The sequence below is a fragment of the Homarus americanus genome, unplaced genomic scaffold (genome assembly GCF_018991925.1).
Source record: "Homarus americanus isolate GMGI-L3 unplaced genomic scaffold, GMGI_Hamer_2.0 scaffold53599, whole genome shotgun sequence".
Taxonomy (NCBI): Eukaryota; Metazoa; Arthropoda; class Malacostraca; order Decapoda; family Nephropidae; genus Homarus; species Homarus americanus.
In genome coordinates, this window is record NW_024757557.1 from 10,935 (window position 1) to 26,564 (window position 15,630).

Below are 15,630 nucleotides of genomic sequence, written 5' to 3' on the forward strand. Positions count from 1 at the left end.
GTCTGTGTGTCTGTCTGTCTGTGTCTGTCTGTGTCTGTCGTACTTTAATAACTAGGCTAGAGTTTATTATTTTAATCCCGTTAAATTTTCTAATGCCTTGGTTATTGTAAATATTATATAATGTTTTTTTTATGATATTGTGGTAAATTACATTTTTGGCTATTTTAACTTTCTTAATCACTGTAATTAATGTAATTTGTAATTTCTGGATAAAAGTATATTCAACACTTCAGATGGAGTCCTACATCTTCGCTTACGAAGGATAATATCCATCGTAGGACCTAGAAAGATCCTTAGATAGTTAGCGTAAGAGAAAACAATAGAAATCGCCCGAGGCAACTACACACACACACTAAGGCCAGTGTGAGTGTGGGAACCTTGTGGCTGAGTTTTAACTTATGTTCTTATCATCAGTCAGTCAGTGTGGTGTTGTGTGGCGGAGGAAGAGGACCTGCTGCTCCTCTCTGCTCCCACGACCTAGTGTTAGTGTGTGTTAATGGTCGCCGTACTCGCGTGTGCTAGGTACTCCACTACACCTGCCCTTCAGTCTCCTCAGTGAGTTATATTTTCAACTAATTGTGTTAATATTTTGTGCAGTATTAATTCGCAACATCAGTTTAATTAGTGTTTTTATATTTGTGTTACGATCTGGGTGTAATTTTACTTAGTTACTTCATGTTTTTTTATTTTTTATATAGTCACATCACTTTAATATGTTAGGTTAGGTTAGGTTAGAACAGAGGTCAACTAATATCCTGTTCTTGGATTATTTATCACACTTAACGTACACGACATAATGACTGACAGTAATGGCGGCGAAATTAGACAGAGACTGTACTGTTACTTGATACATTGACTTATTTAGTTACGGTGAAAATAAAACGAAAGAAAGTTTGAAACTGTCAATTCTTGTAAAACTTTTTGAGACTTTTAATTGAAACTTCGTGGAAAACAACAAACAGTTCGAGTTCCAGTGAGTGACCGTAACTTGTGGTGAGTAACTGTAACTGGTGGTGAGTGACTGTAACTCCCTCCCTCGTCTTCTTCCCTCCCTCTCACGTCTTTCTCTCTCCATTCCCTCCCTCAATACTCCTTCCTTCCCTCCCTCCCTCAACACTCCTTCCCTCCTTCCCTCCCTCCTTACCTCCTTTCCGCCTTCTCTCCTCCCTCCCCTTCTTTCCTTCCCTCAACCTTCCTTCCTTCCTTCCTTCCCCTCCTAACACTCCTTCCTTCCTTCCCCTCCTCCATCCCTGTGTTGATATACGTGAGTGTAGTAAATAGTTATGGTTGTGTGTTGTGGTTGATAGTGGTAGTGGTGGTTGATTGTGGTGGTGGTGGTTGATGGTGGCGGTGGTTGATGGTGGTAGTGGTGGTTGATGGTGGTAGTAGTGGTGATTGATGGTGGTAGTGGCGGTGGTTGATGGTGGTAGTGGTGGTTGATGGTGGTAGTGGCGGTGGTTGATGGTGGTAGTGGTGATTGATGGTGGTAGTAGTGGTTGATGGTGGTAGTGGTGATTGATGGTGGTAGTAGTGGTTGATGGTGGTAGTGGTGATTGATGGTGGTAGTTGTAGTAGTTAATGATAGCAAAGAAAAATTAAATAAACGTCAAATTGATGTAGGGAGGATTGTGGTTGCCGATAGTGGTTATTCTGGTAGTGTTGTTGTTGTTGGTGTTACACACACACACACACACACACACACACACACACACACACACACACACACACACACACACACACCTAATCCTCTTGTCCACCACACATTATTCTTCCTTCCTCCCACACACACACATACATACACACATACATACATACATACATACACACGTGCATATGTACACCATCTATGCACCACAAATACACAAACAGGAATAATTAGGAGCAAAAATTATGATAAAACTTAATAAAACGATAAACAAATAATAAAACAGGAGGTTAAAAATATGACGAACAAAATAACAAAGGAGGAAATAAGGAAGTGACGATAAATTGAGGAAATGAGAAATAAACGGATTGTGTAATTAGTGAGAGAGAAAGATTGGTTGAGGAAGACGCCACAAACAGCCCTACTGACACCCTTCTCTATATAGATACTTCTCAGTGAGGGGTATAGGGAGAGATATCTACTGTATTGTCTTTTGTGTAAGTAGATGTTTCTCACTATCTTTCTCTAGGTACTTCTCACTGAGGGATATGGAGAGGAATGTCTACTGTCTTTCCTACCTAAATATTTCTCACTGATAATGCACACTGTTACCTTCTGTTAGTTAATAATAATAATAATAATAATAATAAATGAATAAAAACACTAATATAATTTTCTTCAATTTTATCTATATCTGTAAACTTCTTACAACAACAACAACATATGTCAACCCACTTCAGGTAATCGCCTCATTAACCACCTGTCCCTCATTTTCTCACCTTTTCTCCTCTTTCATCACGTCAAGCAAGTGTCTCTCTCTCTCTCTCTCTCTCTCTCTCTCTCTCTCTCTCTCTCTCTCTCTCTCTCTCTTCAGGCCTGTCTTGCCATCTACATGAAGCCTACAGCTCTTTAGGACACATAACTATTTCTTTTAGGACTCATACACCACTAGGACACATAACTATCTTCTTTAGGACACATAACCATCTCTTTTATGACACATATTCTTCTCTAGGACACATACCTACCTCGTGATGTGTTGTTCCTGTCACACAAACGTTTTATCAAGGTGAACTCATCAACGTTTTGGCTAACTTGAACGTTTTAAGATGCCTCGCTAACGTTTGTTCCCGGAGCAACGTTTTTTTTTCTTTATATAAACATCGACTCAATGTAAACACCAATGCCACAATGTTTACTATCAGACGTCATCACAGGAAGAGACACGAATGCTTAGGTGGTAGTGTTGACAAAGTAATTCATGGCAATACTGGACGGCAGATGGCAGATGTGATTTACCTGGGTCTGCCACGGTCACTAATTATTGTGTTCATCAGCTGTTTGTCTGTTAGTCTGTTGGTCTGTCTGTGTGTCTTTGTCTGTCTATCTGTCTTGGTCTACCTGTTCACCTGTCTGATTGTTAGTCTGTCTGTCTGTTTGTCTAGTTGCACTTTCTTGCTGTCTGCCTTTTCGTTTGACTTTCTATCATTTTGTCTCTGTTTGTTTCAACCTGTCTATCGCACTACCACACTACCACTCTACCTTACTACCACTGTACCACTCTACCCTACTAACATACTACCACTGTACCACACTACCACTCTACCCCATTACCACACTACCACTGTACCACTCTATCACTCTACCAACCACATCATCCCACCACTGAAATTGACTGAGTCACTCCCGAAGGTCAAACGAGAACAGTGTTACAATTTAATTAGTGGAAAACTCTAACCTAGATGCTGATAATGTCTCTCTCTCTCTCTCTCTCTCTCTCTCTCTCTCTCTCTCTCTCTCTCTCAAACACCACATGAGTAAGATTCTCTACATCACCTCACGACAATCACAAGATTACCTCAAAACGCAACACTTTTCCTTTCAACAAGAACCAATGATGTATTACCTGTTATGTCGATCAAGCTAAGGGAAGATTTTTTTTAAGAGTATTACCTATATTGGGGTGTGTGTGTGTGTGTGTGTGTGTGTGTGTGTGTGTGTGTGTGTGTGTGTGTGTGTGGAAGGTCAACAAAAATCTGTTGACGAACTTTAACAAACTCAGGCGGTGAGACGCTCAATCAAAACACACACACACACACACACACACACACACACATAGTTCTCTCTTATACTCAACCAAGAGAATCCTTCACGCTTTCTTAAGACTCCTGAAGCACCTTTGATAGTGACGAAGGACTTTCCCATCCCGTGTGAATCGTCGACGCCTCTGGCAGGAACGTTTGGGCGGATGTGACTCAAACGGCGCCAGGAAGCGGTTCATAGTTCCGCCATAACTCTTGACTTGGGACTTAAGGAAATTTGGACGTGTTGCTCTTCGACGTGTCAGTTGGGTTAGGTTAGGTTAGGTTATGATCTGGTTAGGTTAAATTAAAGTAGAGAAAGAAGCGCGCGCACACACACACACACACACACACACACACACACACACACACACACTTCACCACCACCACCACAGGTAACCGGGTTACACCTATACCAATTGGAACGTGAAACGCATGAAATTCTCCCCTTCTGATCAAGCCAGTGTTTACATTCCCGTTTCCTGTTGACTGTGTTTTGTAGGTGTAATGTGCTTATTAATTTTTGTATCGTTTTTTAATGGCGTTCACATTTTTCTTCTTCGTAGTTTTACTTCCCTTTCTACTCTTTATTCATTATTATTATTATTATTGTAAAAATATTTTCTTTTCGCAGATCAACGGAGGCAACCATATCGCAGAGACGAACCCAGGCTTACCAACACAAGGGGTAACTCCAGGCCTACCAACACAAGGGGCGACTCTAGGCCTACCAACACAAGGGGCGACTCTAGGCCTACCAACACAAGGGGTGATTACAGGCCTACCAACCCTTACATCAGTTGTGCAGTAGAATGTATAAGAGAAGACAGACTCCCAGCGGTACCAACCGTAATGTAAATACTGAAAGGCCCCACAACCTTGAAGGTCCCCAGGCATACCAACCTTAAGGAAGAGTTCTAGACTTACCAAGGAAATAAGCAGACTCAGGACTACCAATCACAGGGAGAGATTGAAGGATCAGGCCTACCAATACCAGATATATTAATAAATTCCCAGACTACCAATATTAATGTCTAGAAAATCATCAGTTTCGTCCACTATCAAATGAAAATACCTAAAATAATAGTGAATAAAAATAACTTACATAGAGATAAAAGATATTAACAAACTGAGTTGAAAATCTCCGGTAAAGAAAGAAAACGTAAACAAACAGAGCTACAACAGAAAACGTAAACAAACAGAGCTACAAAGAAAACGTAAACAAACAGAGCTACAACAGAAAGCGTAAACAAACAGGCTACAAAAAGAAAACGTAAACAAACAGAGCTACAACAGAAAACGTAAACAAACAACGAAAGTAAACAAACAGAGCTACAAAAGAAACGTAAACAAACAAACGAAAACGTACAGGCTACAACGAAAGCGTAAACAAACAGGCTACAACAGAAAACGTAAAACAGAGCAGTGCTGCAACGAAAACGTAAACAAGAAACTACAACGAAAACGTAAACAAACAGAGCTACAAAAAGAAACGTAAACAAGCAGAGCTACAACAGAAAACGTAAACAAACAGAGCTACAACAGAAAACGTAAACAAACAGAGCTACAACAGAAAACGTAAACAAACAGAGTACAACGAAAACGTAAACAAGCAGTGCTACAACAGAAAACGTAAACAAACAGAGCTACAACAGAAAACGGGATACACACCCCACTGAGGAGACACGACTGGACGGACACTGGGCAGACTGAGCATCACTCCCTGTTAATACCACATAATAATAAAAATCTTCTTGTGATTAAATATTGATAACAAGTGTAATGTAAACAACTGTAATTAGTGACGTAAGCTTATGAGCGATATTAGAAATTACTGAAAGGAAGTTTGACCTAAATTAGACATGATAAATAAAATGAAGTCAAAAACAGCACTTGAAAGTTAACATGAAACTAAGATATTCTTGTGATTGTGGGCGTGTGTGTGGTGGTGAGGGAAGTAGAAGAGAGATTGTGATGAGGCGTAGTGGTGTGCAGTGGGCGTGGAGGGTGATAAAGACTGTAATGATGATGATGGTGATAATGGTGTTTGGCCCGTGTGTGTCATCAGCCTTGGCCAGGAAGGAAAGTAAGTATTGATTTTTATTTTCATAATTTCTGTAACTAAAACTATTAATCCGGTTTATTACTTTAGGTAATTTCTGTAACTAAACGTATTATCTGTATTTGTAGTACATATTAAAGTGTATTATAACCTTTGTATTTTGAGGCACCAGAAAGTATATACCAGATGTTAGGGTAGGGTAGGTTAGGTTAGGGTAGGTTAGGGTAGGTTAGGTTACAGGTGATTCTTAACTGGTACTGAGCAACCAACTCCGGAAAGAGATATTATTTAGATAATTACTACTGAAACAATGGCAAGTACAGGTATAGTTAAAAATACAGTTAAGAGGTACAAACACAGGTGTATAGTTCAGGTATAATTACAGTTACAGGTACAGGTATAAGCACAGGTAGAATAATTTACAAGCTGTAATAACCTCACACGTTGTCCACCATTACGACACACACACACACACACACACACACACACACACACACACACACACACACACACACACACACACACACACACACACACACACACACACACACACACACGTCCACCTCACAAGACACAGAATAACACAGTAGAAAGCAGAAAAAGGTAAATGAACTGTGAGAAAAACAGGAAGACTCACGTTAAGCCAAAACACCGTCCTGATTATTCGGTCGTGTGAGTGTGCGGAAATACCTGAGAAAGTATTACTGGTGGAAGTAGCTGGGGAAAGTACTGGAAAGTAGAATGTGAAGTCAGGGTTGGGCAGTGGACAGGATAATGATGGAGAGTTAAAATGATGTGTGTGTGTGTGTGTGTGTGTGTGTGTGTGTGTGTGTGTGTATGTGTGTGTGTGTGTGTGTGTGTGTGTGTGTGTGTGTGTGTAGTGTTTGCCGCCCAACGAGACTAGGAAGTAGCTGGATGGAAAGAACATGTACAACTCAGAGATGGATGGGGGGGACCAGGAAAGAAATGAATGAACGGGGGTGAAGGAAACAGCGGTGTGCCTGAAGGAGTAGATACCATAGAGGATTACTTTAATTTTAGACACCCCAGCTAATTTCCCCTTAAGATTAACCTAACCTAATCATCAGGTGGAGTTAACTTGTTTAATAGACATTGGGTGTCTTCCATGTTGACACTTGACCTTGACCTTAAGGTCCTACCACCCATGGGCCAGGGAAGCACACACACACACACAGACATCTCTCCCTCCCGAGTACACTCATCCGCCTCTACCGCCGTGGACCTCCCCGAGTGTTGATGTTGTCGTCCACACCTTCCCTGGTCGTAAATCCACCCAACTGTGGTATATGCTCAAACTTAACTGCCTTGAGCAGATTGATGATGTCGCCTCTTCTCTTACGATCTTCCTCCCTCCTATCCTCGTCTACTGTGATGGGTCTGTTACCACGCTGGGCAACGCTGGGGCAGCTGTGTGGATTCCTGAGCGCCGGGCCCGCAGGAAAATCAGGGTCCACGACTGGGCCTCTTCCACTGACACTGAAAGCATAGCCATCCTCGCGGGCATTCATGACGGGGCGACCTATGCTCGCACTGAACGCCGGAACCTCCTAAAATCAGTGACAGCACTTCTGCGCTATCGAGGCTCAAATTACCCTCCCCCTCCTCTCCTGCCGCCCAACACACCCTAGCCGCCCTCGCCGGGCTAGAACAAACTGATGACATCCGTGTCAAGTTTATTTGGATCCCGTCACATATAGGAATAACTGCCTGTGACACTGTTGATCGGCTTGCCAAAGAAGCTACACAAGAAGATATTGAAGCCACTCTCGCCCTCTCCCTGAATCATCTCAAATCTCGCATACACGCCGCACAACGAGAAGCATTCGACGTAAAATGGACACACCTGAAACAACGGGGTAGCGTCACACTATGCCACTATGACGCTGTAACCGGTGACGACAACCTCCACTACAAAGAGTATCAATCCCTGACTCGATCTCAACAGCTTATATACATGAGACTGCGCCTAGGGTACAGGTACCTATGGGAGTACATTGGCAACCCTGAGCCTCACCGCACTGTTTGTAAACTTTGTGGCCAACCCGACTCTCACACCCTCTCTCACTACATCCTCACTTGCCCTATGACCTCCTCCTATAGGTCCCCAGCCGTTACCAACACCTCTTCCCTCCCTGACCAGATATCCTTCCTCCTAGTCACAGGCCTGGCACTTGACATTATAAGGGACCTGCCACACTTTGCTATAAACAGATGAAATGTACCGGGAATTTCCCCCCACACACTCATCATTCTGTCACTTTATGTAACTTGCTGACAAAACCCATGACCCTTCAGGCTTCCACGCCCTTAATGCATGAGTCATAAAGGCAAGCATGAAGTAAGCATGCTTCCCAGTTGGGCACTGTAAACGCTTCTGCGCTTCACCTTGCACAGGATGTAAGGGGGTGCCCAATAAACTAGCCCCCTCCGGGGCAATCTGTAATCTGTACACACACACACACACATACAACTGAACACGTACACAGACACGAATTAATAGGTGGAATTCCAGTTGAGAGCTCACGCCTGGAGGAATCCACACGTCACACCTCCACACCACCTGTTGCCATGAGGACGGAAGCGTGGCCCTAGATCCACCTTCCTGCCTCACTGGACCCGCCTCCATCACACCCACGCCTCCATCACACCCACGCCTCCCCTCCTCCTACGCCTCCCTCACACCACGCCTCCCTCACCCCGCCTCTCTCCTCCTACGCCTCCCTTACCATCTACCACACGCTTAATGTTTTTCATGTAAGTACGCATTTACACACACACACACACACACACACACACACACACACACACACATCATCCTCTACACTCAGATATTATTACATCATTACCTTGTTATTGTTCCACCGACGACACACACACATACACACTAGCGGGTCATCCTGAAGAGCGAAAACGACGTAAAGAAGTGAAACTACCAGATACAATGCCTCAATTATCCTCGATATGCATGAACTGAAGATATGTTTCTTAGTTGTGTATGTTGTTTGATGTATAATAGCAACATTTTTATCATTTCATTGTGGTTTATTGAGAGATTAAATACATAAAAGAGGGTTAAATAAGGAGCTTTCGTTGGTGTTGTTTGTTTTTGTATTTCAGGAGGATTAGAGTCGAGATGAATGATGTCATTGGGTGTTCCTTTATCATTACGTCACGTTAACTGTATTTCTATTACTGTTATCATAAACAAATTTGATCAGTGGCTTACGGATAATATTTTGCAGACCCGTGACCGATGTCGGCTGCCTGTCATGTTTGTAGTAAACGAAAGATAGATAGAAAGATAGAAAGTAATATCGTCATACAGATTCTCATTGACTCCATATGTTCATAAACAGTACGTAACAGAACCATAACCGACCTCCCAAGTAGCTAACAGGCCAATCAGTGACGAAGAGGATACGAATACGGATGCTGATTGGCTAATGTTACAGTTGGAAAGTTTAGAAGAGTTTCCCCTAAGAAAATATAGTAAGAGAAAATGTAAGAGAAAACGGATACGAGCAGTAACTATAACACAATGGTTGAGGTTACTCGTGTTCAGCGGTTCAGTGGACAAAGGAGTGTGAGGTGACCTAAATATATTGTATAGAGTTAAGTGTTACGGTATTCAATAGGAAGGTAAGATGGGGGTGGTTAGGTTAATGGTGGTGAGTGTTGAATATTTATTGTTTTATACACTTGGACCACATACCACCACCACCACTACCGCTATCATTACACCCACCTCTGCCATTAACACCTCATCCACTACCACCCCACCCACCCATACACACGAATAACAAACAATGAGACATTAATGAGAATATATAAAGAAGCATTTCATAAAGTGCGTCACCGTGTGTGTGTGTGTGTGTGTGTGTGCACTAATAAATAACACCCACCAGTTGTCCCCCTTCCCCACCACCTCCTTCCCTTACTGGCCCTTCCTCATCCCTCCCTCCCTCCCCCCGTTTCCGCCCTCCTTCCTTCCCCCTCCGCCTTTTCCCACCTCACCTTCTACGCCACAGGTAAACAGTTCAGTCATTAACACTCACCTGTACGGCCCTTCACTGCCAGGTATATAGCCTTATACTGTCTTCTCTCTCTCTCTCTCTCTGGTGTGTGTGTGTGTGTGTGTGTGTGTGTGTGTGTGTGTGTGTGTGTGTGTGTGTGTGTGTGTGTGTGTGTGTGTGTGTGTGTGTGTGTGTTTCAGATTTTTACACATTTGCCCCACGAGAGGGCTAGTTTATTGGACACCAGCCTCTTGCATCCTGTGCAAGGTGAAGCGCAAAAGCGTTTACAGCGCCCAACAGGAAAGCATACGGAGTTCATGCTTGCCTTCGTGATTTAGACATTAAGGACGCAAGTACCTAAAGCGCCATTTGGTTTTGTCAGCAAGTTACATATAGTGACAGGAAGAGAATTTCTATAGAATTCATCTGTTTATGACAAACCGTGGCGGGTGTTTTACGGGGAATAGCCCAGCTGGGCACCGACCGGCAACTGGGGGGACGATAAAAAAATAAAAAATACAGGTACAAAAAGAGTGTGTTATCTACACCAAGAAGATGACGGAAAACCAGCTTTTTAAAGTGAGACAGATTGTATGAGTATGGAAACACAGAAGAAGGCAAAACATTCCACAGTTTGGCTGTGTGAGGAAAGAAGGAGGTACTACAGTATAACGGGTTATTCTAGTGTGACCGACATCCACAGAGAAACGGTGGGCACCGCGGGCAAGACGTGTGTTACGAGCCCACGGCCTTGCCGGCGGTACACAGGATGCCAATCAACCGAACATTGCCCGTTAAAGTACCTGTAAAAGAGAGAGTGAAGCAACATTACGGCGGAGAGAAAGAGAAGAGAGATTATCAACTAAAGGAGGAGAGTCAATAAGACGAAATGCCTCTGAATCCACCCTATCTAACAGTTGGGCAGAAGAAGAGCCACAGATCTAGTATGAGAGTTAGCGGGAAGGGGAAAATGTGAAGAGTGAAGAGTAGAATCATCAGCGTAAGAATATTAACCACACCCCGCCCCCTTCTCTCCCTTGCCCCTAAAATATGGGCCAGACAGGTAACCAGAGTAATGAACAGGTGTACAGTATGTGTCTGGCCTCATAACATTACAGGTGTTGACCCAATTATCAATGACACACCTGGGGAGGATTCACCTACAGGTAAGTAAGTCAGATAAGCTGAAGATTACTCACAAGAAGACGTTCCTGACAGATTGATCCGATACAATGGTGAGTTATCGGTGAGTCATCCGATTTATTGACCGACAAATAAATTACCGATTGTAAGACTGTGTGTAGAAAGCAATTAAGAGGTGTAATTGGCCAGGTATGTAGGTTGGTGAGGGTGGGGGTAGGAGGGGGGGGGGGGAGGCTGGGGTGGTGGGGGATGATGTGATGTTGTTTGTGTTTTTAGGTGTGTATAATTCTGTTCTGGAGATGATGATGATGATGGCATGTGTGTGTGTGTGTGTGTGTGTGTGTGTGTGTGTGTGTGTGTGTGTGTGTGTGTGTGTGTGTCGGCAGGTAAACACACATCAGTTTATACCCATTGGACCTGAACACCTTAAATTATACACCTGTGCTTACTTAACCATACATACGACTCTGTGAGCAGACAGACAGACAGACAGACAGACAGACAGACCGACCACTAACCCCCCCCCACCCTCCCCCACCTCAGGTACCAGTCCACTCAAGTACCAGATTCACAGCAAGTGTCCCATGGCGTTTCATGAGGTCGGTGGCAGCTGTTACTTCTACGGCTATTTTCCTCTCAACTGGTTCCGTGCGGCTGAGTTCTGTCACTCCTTCGGCAGCGGCGTGTCCTTGGCCACCATAGAAACGCTGCAGGAGAACTATTTCATCAAGAAGTGGCTGGCTGTCAATGGTAGGTGGAGAGAGAGAGAGAGAGAGAGAGAGAGAGAGAGACCAGTATATTAAAGAGAGAGAGCGATAGAGCGAGAGATTGATTAATATATACATTAGAGAGAGAGAGGCGTCCTCCACCTACAGGTCATCACAACACCGGCGTTTGGGTTGGAGACAAGCCATAGTGGAAAGTGGGCGTGGTTCCCTACAGAGTGTATACAGGTGTGGGTGAGTGTATACAGAGATTGTATAGTTCCCTAGAGTGTATACAGGTGGGCGTGGCTAGTTCCTCACAGGTGGGCGTGGTCCCTATACACTACTACAGGTCATCACAACTACAGGTGAGTGTATACAGGTGGGTGTGGCGTACAGGTGGGTGTGGTTTACAGGTGAGTGCTCTACAGGTGAGTGTACAACGTGGCCAGGTGGGTGTGGTTCCCCTAGTGTGTATACAGTGGGCGTGGTTCCCTACTACAGGTGGAGTGTATACAGGTGGGCGTGGTTCCCTACAGGTGGGCGGTATTATTATTGCTGTTTATCTTTGTGTTTCTATCTCTCATTTATCATTGTCTCTCTGTGTCTCTCAGGTCAGCTGGTGTCGTACAGTAACTGGGGCCCATCTCAGCCTAGCGGGGGAGACCAGCACTGCATGTACCTGGTGGGCGGGCTCCTCGGGTACCAGTGGGCAGACTTCCATTGTGAGTTCGACATGCACTTCCTCTGTGAACACGGGGTCAATACAGTCGAGCCCTGGCGGTAACCCTGGGCGGTGAACCTTGACCCTTAGAGTTGGATGGTTTGCTGTGTGAGTCGGATGGATGGTGTTCACTCCGTCGTGTTCTGTCGGATGGATGGTGTTTTCTCCGTCGTGTTGTCGGATGGGTGGTGTTTACTCCGTCGTGTTCTGTCGGATGGATGGTATTTCAGACGAACGATTCGCCATACAAACTTGGACGATTTTAATCAACTGACAGTCTCTTGCATATCTCGGGGACCAGGCGGGGTGACAGTACTCCAGACGGGGTGACAGTACTTCAAATCAGGGAAGCACCTCACTTTTGAAGAGCAATATTGGGAACGGACCGTCTAGGTATCTGAACGACTTTCTTATAAGACTCACAAGTTTAGTTGGTTGATTCACCTTCTTCTCACAATAGCCTGAGACCTTCAGTTCGTTGTCAACATACACACCCAGGTCCTTTGCATATTTGGTCTCCATTATTGCAGTTTTTTCATCCCGTTTGGAAATGTGATAGACGACTTCTTACTGTTACTGTTGGTACGACCCACAGTAGGTCTACCCTCTTGTATTTCGGGACGTTGAATCTTAACAGCAATTTCTTTGACTACTTCTGAAGCTAACAGAGATCTTTCTGAAGCTCTTCACAGTCTGTTTGGTTATTAATTACCCTGAATAACTTGGCATCGTCCACAAACATTTGTATGGAGGAGTGTACAGCGTCAGGCACGTCATTTATGAAACAAACAAACAAACAACGGGCCCAGTACACTGTCCTGTGGTACCCCGCTTGCCACAGGTACGCTTGACGATTTCGTACCATTAATCACCACACAGTGCTTGCGGTCCTGAAGAAAGCCTCCGAGGCACGCTAGGACACCCCCGAATTCCGTATGCCCTCACAGTCATCCCTCTAAGTCTATGGAATGGACTTACGATAAAAAATACTCGCCTCTCATCTATATTTTATCATTAATTTAATATTAGTTGCAGCTTCTCTTATATTTTGCATTAACTTATATCACGCGGCTTTTATCAATAGCTGAGAGTTATATAAGAATTTAGACTTAGTATATTGTTCGTAACATTAATTTATCACGAATCAATATTAATCAGATCATTATCTTGTATTGATGAGGAATACTATACCATTTTTTTGAAGAGTAAACTGGATAATCTATATACGTGTTATAAGTCTACATAGCGGGTGTATCCTTCTATTAGACATGTAAATAGATCTTACCTGTGTTTTATTAAGGTGAGGCAGTTACGCTCTTATCTTTGACCATACTTGTAACAATAAAACCTTTAATTATGACTTTTACCTGTGTATGATTTAAAACCTTATTTGTGAATTAATACACCTCTATTATTATTCGTTAAATGGTAATTACACTAAACTGTTTTAAATAGTTTAATCATGGAATAAGTCTTTAAAATGCAATTGTATTTAAAACATCAATTCTATAAAATTATCTTTGTTGTAGATATTCTTAAACTGTTATTTTTCCTACATTCAGCAACCACAGGATTTTTTTTCTCACATTTCCACCACAGTTTGGTTTTGTAAGTGATATGCTTGATATACATGAACTCACAGTAGCAGCTATTTGAAACATACATAACAATAATTTCCATGACAGTGGGCGTAAATTATAAAAAATAATTCACCCCAACAGATCAGGTCTCTCCACTATATTTGTTTTGTTCATAATTGTAGCCATGAAAAATATAACATTAACAATTATAAAGTGTCTCAGTACACAAGGAGGCAATATGGCTGGCACTGCACTCAACCATCCTTCATTCTGTATACTGAAGGTCCTGTAGTCATTTACCCCTGAGTGGGACGGGACTGCCTGCCCTGAGATTGATACGAGAGCAGCGTTGTATTCACCCAGTCGCTGCACCAGTCTAGTTATTACAACCAAACTTTTATTTAAATTTAGTTAATGTATAATATTAGATATTATTTAAGTTTACAGGGAGTTCTCATTACAGTATCGGTTCCATTCCTAATAGTCCATATTTGTAACGATTATGTGAACAATGCAGCAATTTTCATCCTATAACTCAATGCAATAAGGGAGCTTAGGTTCCCAGCCGGTCAAGTTAGGTTATATTTGTTAGTACAACAAGAATAAAAAGCACAAACGTGAACTAATCAGTGCTTAATTTGTGCCAGACTCCCTGTATTATGATTATGTACTAATAATGAACCAATAAAGTGTTAAATAAAACGAAGCCGGATATAACTTAACCAACATAGCATCTCGAGAACCATTTATTAACTCTCATCTTTGCCTTTCTTCAATATTAAACACAGCCTCCAAGTTTAGTTTGGTAGGTTTTCATATTTAACATTAGCTACTCATTTTATTTTCTTTACTAATCACTAAACACAGATTTGTAACTTCCGGAGATTGGTGGGAAAATGACGGATTGGTGGAGAGAAATGTATCACTCGCGTTATACAAGTTTCATCTTGCACATTGAGTTGCTACAGTACACTACTAAGTCCATTATTGCCCATTGGCCCGTCACTTCCCGTTTGATCTCCATCTTGCCGTTACTAAATTTGACCACTATACAGTATATGGTCCACTGTACATCAAATATTTAATTGCTTTATGAACACTAGAAATGACCAATGACAACGCTAATGCATTTGAACCTTCATAGCACAAGATAATTCTGTCAGAGTTATAGGACACTGAAATTGTAGCTTAATTATAAATAGTTCTAATAATACAATTTTTTCTTCGTGGCTTTGAGGGCGGCAGACATACAGAACTTGTCATCTCTGACACAGTCGTCCCCTTAGTTGGCTAGGCTATCTTCACTATTGTACAGTAGTTCATACATCTCAATGGTTCAACGTGAAATAATTAACACTTAATGTCTAAACCAATATCCAGGGCCGGCCCCAGCTACGGTGTGTGTAGGGCCCCCTTCACTGAGGGAGCCCTTCACTGAGAGGGAGCCCTTCACTGAGGGAGCCCTTCACTGAGGGAGCCCTTCACTGAGGGAGCCCTTCACTGAGGGAGCCCTTCACTGAGAGAGCCCTTCACTGAGGGAGCCCTTCACTGAGGGAACCCTTCACTGAGGGAGCCTTTCATAAATACAATATATTTGTGGTTTAGTGGGATTCGTATTTCACGTCTGATGTGTCGTGTTGCACAACTTTCCAAGTAT

At 42.9% G+C, this 15,630-nt stretch overlaps 2 long non-coding RNA genes across 2 annotated transcripts; both read left to right on the forward strand.

The window, feature by feature from the left end:
- Positions 1 to 427: 427 nt before the first annotated feature.
- LOC121857592 lies at positions 428 to 4,910 on the forward strand. The gene is made up of 2 exons (XR_006087241.1): positions 428 to 555; positions 4,361 to 4,910. It is a non-coding gene; the product is annotated as an uncharacterized LOC121857592 (long non-coding RNA).
- Positions 4,911 to 5,357: 447 nt separating this feature from the next.
- LOC121857591 lies at positions 5,358 to 11,873 on the forward strand. Its single transcript, XR_006087240.1, has 3 exons — positions 5,358 to 5,812; positions 11,509 to 11,715; positions 11,841 to 11,873. It is a non-coding gene; the product is annotated as an uncharacterized LOC121857591 (long non-coding RNA).
- The last annotated feature ends 3,757 nt before the right edge of the window (positions 11,874 to 15,630 follow it).